Here is a 5,720-nt window from a genome sequence, read left to right as displayed (position 1 = left end):
GAATGTACAACTATGTAATGGTACTGTGAACAATCGAAAGTACGATTTGTTTTGTATGACTGCGTGGTATATGAATATATCTCAATAAAATGAAGATTAAAAAACAAAACAAAAAAAAAAAAAAGACATAATGCTGAGCAAAATAAGCCAGGCACAAAAAGAGAGATATTGTATGTTACCACTAATGTGAATTCTGTGAAAAATGTACAATGTTTTGTACTGTAGAATGTAGGGGACCTAGAGATACCAATTAGTGGAGGGGGAATGATAATCTAATAAGAACAGATAAACTATGGAGGGTAATCTCAATGTTATGGGAATGCTCAGGAATGATTATGGTTTGTAAACTTTCTTGGATATAGTAAGATCATGTTGGAAGCAATAGAGTTATTTTAGGTTTTTTTTTTTCTTTCTCTTATTCCTTTGTTTTCTTAGGGGTTGTTAATTTTCTTGGGGTATGGTAGGAACATGTTGGAAGCAATATAGTTATTTTAGATTATTTGTTTTTCTTACTCCTCTGTTTGGACATGGTTTATTAATTTTCTTGGGGTATGGTAGGAACATATTGGAAGCAAAATAGTTATTTTAGGTTATTTGTTTTCCTTAATCCATTGCTTTGTTTGAAATGTTGTGGGGTTTTTTTGGTTGTTGTTTGCCTATTTGTTTTTAATTTTTTGATAAACAAAGTTAAAAAATTGAAAAAAAATCAGTAGAAAAATGTGAGTAAAAACTAAATGACAAATAGGGTGGGATGGGGCGATGGTTTGGGTATTCTCTTTTCACTTTTATTTTTTATTCTTATTCTGATTCTTTCTGATGTAAGGAAAATGTTCAGAAATAGATTGTGGTGATGAACGCATAACTATATGATCATACTGTGAACAGTTGATTGTATACCATGGATGACTGTATGGTTTGTGAATATATTTCAATAAAACTGAATTAAAAAAAAAATAGGAGAAGGAAACAAACAGACAAAGGTACCCAGTGTTCTTTTTTACTTCAATTGCTCTTTTTCACTCTAATTATTATTCTTGTTATTTTTGTGTGTGTGCTAATGAAGGTGCCAGGGATTGATTTGGGTGATGAATGTACCACTATGTAATGGTACTGTAAACAATCGAAAGTACGATTTGTTTTGTATGACTGCGTGGTATGTGAATATATCTCAATAAAATGAAGATTAAAAAAAAAAAAAAAAAGACAACTAACCTAAAATAACTACCTTACTTCCACCATGTTCCTACTCTACCCCAAGAAAATACCCTAATATAGCAACACTTCTGTGAACTTGTTCCTACCATACACATCAAAAATTAACAAACTATAGTCATGCCTGGGCATTCCCGTGATGTTAAATTTACCCATGATAGCTTATCTGTTCTTATTGGGTTATTGTTCCCCTTTCATTAATTGCTCTCTATCACCAGTTCCCTTACATTCTATGTTATAAACCATTTATTTTAGGAGTGTGTTGTTTAACCTCCAGGTGTTTGTGAATTTTCTAAGTCTCTGACGGTTATTGACTTCTAATTGTATGCCATTGTGGTCAGAGAATGTGCTTTGAATAATTTCAATTTTTAAAATTTATTAAGGCTTGTTTTATGTCCCAGCATATGGTCTATTCTGGAGAAAGTTCCGTGATCACTAGAGAAGAATGTGTATCCTGGTGATTTGGGATGTGATGTTCTATATGTCTGTTAAATCAAATTCATTTATCAGATTGTTTAGGTTTTCAACTTCCTATTGGTCTTCTGTCTGGTGGATCTATCTATAGGAGAGAGTGATGTGTTGAAGTCTCCCACAATTATTGTGGAAACATCCATTGCTTCCTTTAGTTTTGCCAGTGTTTCTCTCATGTATTTTGTGGCACCTTGATTGGGTGCATAAACATTTATGATTGTTATTTCTTCTTGTTGAATTGCCCCCTTTATTAGTATGTAGTGGCCTTCTTTGTCTCTCAAAACATCCTTGCATTTAAAGTCTATTTTATCTGAGATTAATATTACTACTCCTGCTTTCTTTTGGCTGTAGCTTGCATGAAATATTTTTTCCATCCTTTCACTTTCAATTTCTTTGTGTCCCTGTATCTGAGTCTTTTGTATGCAACATATTGATGGTTCATTTTTTTTGATCCATTCTGCGAATCTATATCTTTTAATTGGTGATTTTAATCCATTTACATTCAGTGTTATTGCTCTGAAGGCATTTCTTGAATCAGCCATCCTATCCTTTGGTTTATGTTTGTCAGATACATTTTTCCCCTTTCTCTCTTAATGTCCTTTAATGAACCAATATTGAACCTCTTTAGTACTGAACCTTTCTACATGTCTCTCTCTCCTTTCTTTGTTTCTCTGTCTGTAGGGCTCCCTTTAGTATCTGAAGTAGGGCAGGGCTTTTATTAGCAAAATCTCTCAGCATTTGTTTGTCTGTGAAAAATTTAAGCTCTCCCTCAAATTTGAAGGAGAGCTTTGCTGGATAAAGTATTCTTGGTTGGCAATTTTTCTCTCTCAGAATTTTAAATATATCATGCCACTGCCTTCTCACCTCCATGGTGGCTGCTGAGTAGTCACTACTTAGTCTTATGTTGTTTCCTTTGTATGTGGTGAATTGCTTTTCTCTTGCTGCTTTCAGAACTTGCTCCTTCTCTTCAGTATTTGACAGTCTGATCAGAATATGTCTCGGAGTGGGTTTATTTGGATTTATTCTATTTGGAGTTCACTGGGCATTTATGCTTTGTGTATTTATATTGTGTAGAAGGTTTGGGAAGTTTTCCCCAACAACTTCTTTGAGTACACTTTCTAGACCTTTACCCTTCTTTCCCCTTCTGGGACACCAATGAGTCTTATATTTATATGTTTTATTTTATCTATCCAGCTCTGGGACAGTTAGCTGTGGGTATGCAAAAGGCTATTGTCCATGTGTGTGCTGCTGGAAATACCCACCATCACGCTGGGTTTCTTGGCATGGCTCTGGGCTGTGGCCCTGGTGCCGGGCAGGAGTATTCCCAGTCCACCAGGAAGATGGCTGCAAGGGGTGTGGTTTTTTCCCCTTTTGGCTAACCTCTGCCTTCCTTGCTCTAAGACAATTAGTAGTGGGTGTGCAAAAGGCTATCTTCTGCACCAGATATTGAGGCGTTCACACAGCCCGTTCCTGCCATGCTTCACTGTGCAGTTCTCACTGCTGTATCTTCAGCTGCTTTTGGGTTTTTTTAAAAAAGAACTAGTCCGCCTCCAAATGCCAACCCTCAGTTTCCCCACACCTCAGTGTGGCTGCTGGATATTCAGCAGCTTACTCACTCATTTCAGAACACAGACACCCGGTTTCACCAAGTGCATGGTCCCTGTGGATTTAGCAGACCTTGTCCAGCTGGTGCATTGCTGGAACTGGTGTTCTGGGTCACTTTTTGGCTTTTATCTAGTATTTTTCATGGACGTGTTTTTTTTGCCCTGTCTCTCCTAGCTGCCATCTTAGGTTCTCCCCTGTACTTGGTTTTTGACAATTTGACTACTATTTGTGTGGGCTTTGTTTTCTTCAAGTTTTTCTTGTTTGGGGTTCACTGCACTTCCTTGATGTACATAAACATGTCTTTTGTTAAGTTTAGGACGTTTCCCCCTGTTATTTCTTTGAATATTCCTTCTGCCCCTTTCTTTCTTTTTGCTCCTGGGACTTCCATAATGCATATATTGGGACAGTTGCTCAGGTGTAACAGGTCTCTTAGATGCTGTTGGCTTTTTTTCATTATTTTTTCTTTCTGCTCCTCAGCCTAAATCATTTCAATTACCTTGTCTTTGACATCACTGGTCTTTTTTCTTCCAGTTCCAATCTGACATTGAAACTCTCTAGGAAATACTTCAATTCAGTTATTGACATCTTCAACTCCAGTAATTCTGTTTGGTCCCTTTTAAAAATATGTCTCTTTATTGAAATTCTCATATTGTTCATTCATTGTTTTCCTGATATCCTTTAGTTCTTTCTCTGTGTTTTCATTTGCCTCCTTGAGCAAATTGGGGATCACTTTTTAAAAAAATCTTTGTCTAGTATATCCAAAGTTTACTCCTCTTCATTGATGGTTTCTGAACCTTTACCTTGTTCCTTTTGGATGGGCCATGATGATTTCCTGTTTCTTTTCTGTTTGTGTTATAATCTTTTTCTGCACACTATACATTTTCATTTTTTAAATTGTTAACTATGAATGTAGTCCCTGAGCTCTCTGTTCCTTAAGTTTGTAGCCAGTTAGTGATATGACAGAGGTTTCCTTGAGTGCCAAGAGATAACTAAAACAAAGAAAGCCAGGCAAAAAAAAGCTATTTTCACAGTCTTGGCAAATAGGTTCTGCTTCAGCTGGTTTTTTCCTTCAGAGTAGTGCCCTCCTATCAAGATCAGCCCAAGAAGAATGAAAAAATGCAGGGTCCTTTCTGTCTTATCCGAGCCTGTGTAGAGCCTGTTCCTCCTCCTGGGTTTATCCTTGATCATAACCTTAGGAATTTCCCTGTTTAGAGGAGTTTGAATGTCCCCTTTTCTTCCTATGAAATAGACTTTCTCCCCTTCCTGGTTATCCCATTGTATGCTCTTATGTAGTTAATCCTTTGCCCCAAGCTGCATTGGCTTAGTTGTTTCTTATACTGTTTTAGCTGTCTGCAAATTGCCTGTGCCTGCAGGACAAATTCTGGCAGGGTGAGCTGAGACAAGGTTTCTGATTCAGTCTTTCAGGCTTCACCTGATAGATGGGCACTGATATATGGAAACACCAGTATGTGTATAGGAGTTACTCTGCTCCCTTGGGTCAGGTCTAGGGACCCACATTCAGAGCACAGGCTGGCACCACACCACACCAAAGATGGGATGGGGGGAGGGGCCAGCAAGGGCACATGGAATTCACCTCTTTCTTTTTTAAGGGTTCAGCTTTTTATTGAACATGTTATAAAAGCGGTTGAGTCAAAAAGACCAAAGCCTGTGTCATCATCAGATTCCTCAAATTCTTCTTTCTTTGCTTCCACTTTCTTCTCAATTGGAGCGGCAGTGGTGAAGGGAACAGGACCTCCCACTGGTGCAGCATCTGCTTCTGGTGCAGGTCCACCAGCCCCTACCTTGCAGATAAGGCTCCCGATGTTGACGTTGGCCAGGGCCTTTCAAACAAGCCAGGCTAGAAAGGTTCAATATTTATACAAGCTGCTTAATGAGAGCATTGGTCTTATTCTCTGTGATGGTGGCTTCATTCGTCGTGAAGTATGAGTGCTGAGTAGGTGCAAGCAAGCTAGGGGACAGAGGCCATGGTGCAGGTGAGTGCTGGGCAGGCAGCTCCAGGCAGGGTGCTCGTCGTTGGATAAAGTGAGGGCCACACTCCAATGCAGCCTTAGCTTCCTTGGAACTGAGCACCTCCGCAGCAGCTGAGGAAAGGGAATCACCTACTGTTTTTAAAGCTTTGTTTCCTTGATCTGGCTCTTGCCATTACTGCAACACTTTAACTGTATTCTGGAGTTTTGAGGATCATAGCTCTGCCAGTTTTGCTAGTTGTTCAAAGATTCTTGGGGGAAGGGGGCTGAGATAGCACTCTGGAGCATCTTACATTACCATCTTGATCCTCTCCTACCCTTTTTGAATTAAGGATAAAAGGCTAAAATCTGTCACTTTGTGCTAGATCTTGTGGTCTGCCTAATCAAGCTATACTGAATGGGCAGACCATGCCCCTTTTTCTAGGCTAAAGACCATGTGTCTAC

General features: G+C 38.8%; 1 pseudogene; it reads right to left on the bottom strand.

The window, feature by feature from the left end:
- Positions 1 to 4,901: 4,901 nt before the first annotated feature.
- On the bottom strand, positions 4,902 to 5,275 carry LOC119513642 (annotated as a pseudogene).
- Between the last annotated feature and the right edge of the window lie 445 nt (positions 5,276 to 5,720).

This window comes from Choloepus didactylus, chromosome 2 (genome assembly GCF_015220235.1).
Source record: "Choloepus didactylus isolate mChoDid1 chromosome 2, mChoDid1.pri, whole genome shotgun sequence".
Classification (NCBI taxonomy): Eukaryota; Metazoa; Chordata; class Mammalia; order Pilosa; family Megalonychidae; genus Choloepus; species Choloepus didactylus.
Note: the sequence above shows the minus strand (reverse complement) of the source record. Positions and strands in the feature narration are given on the sequence as shown.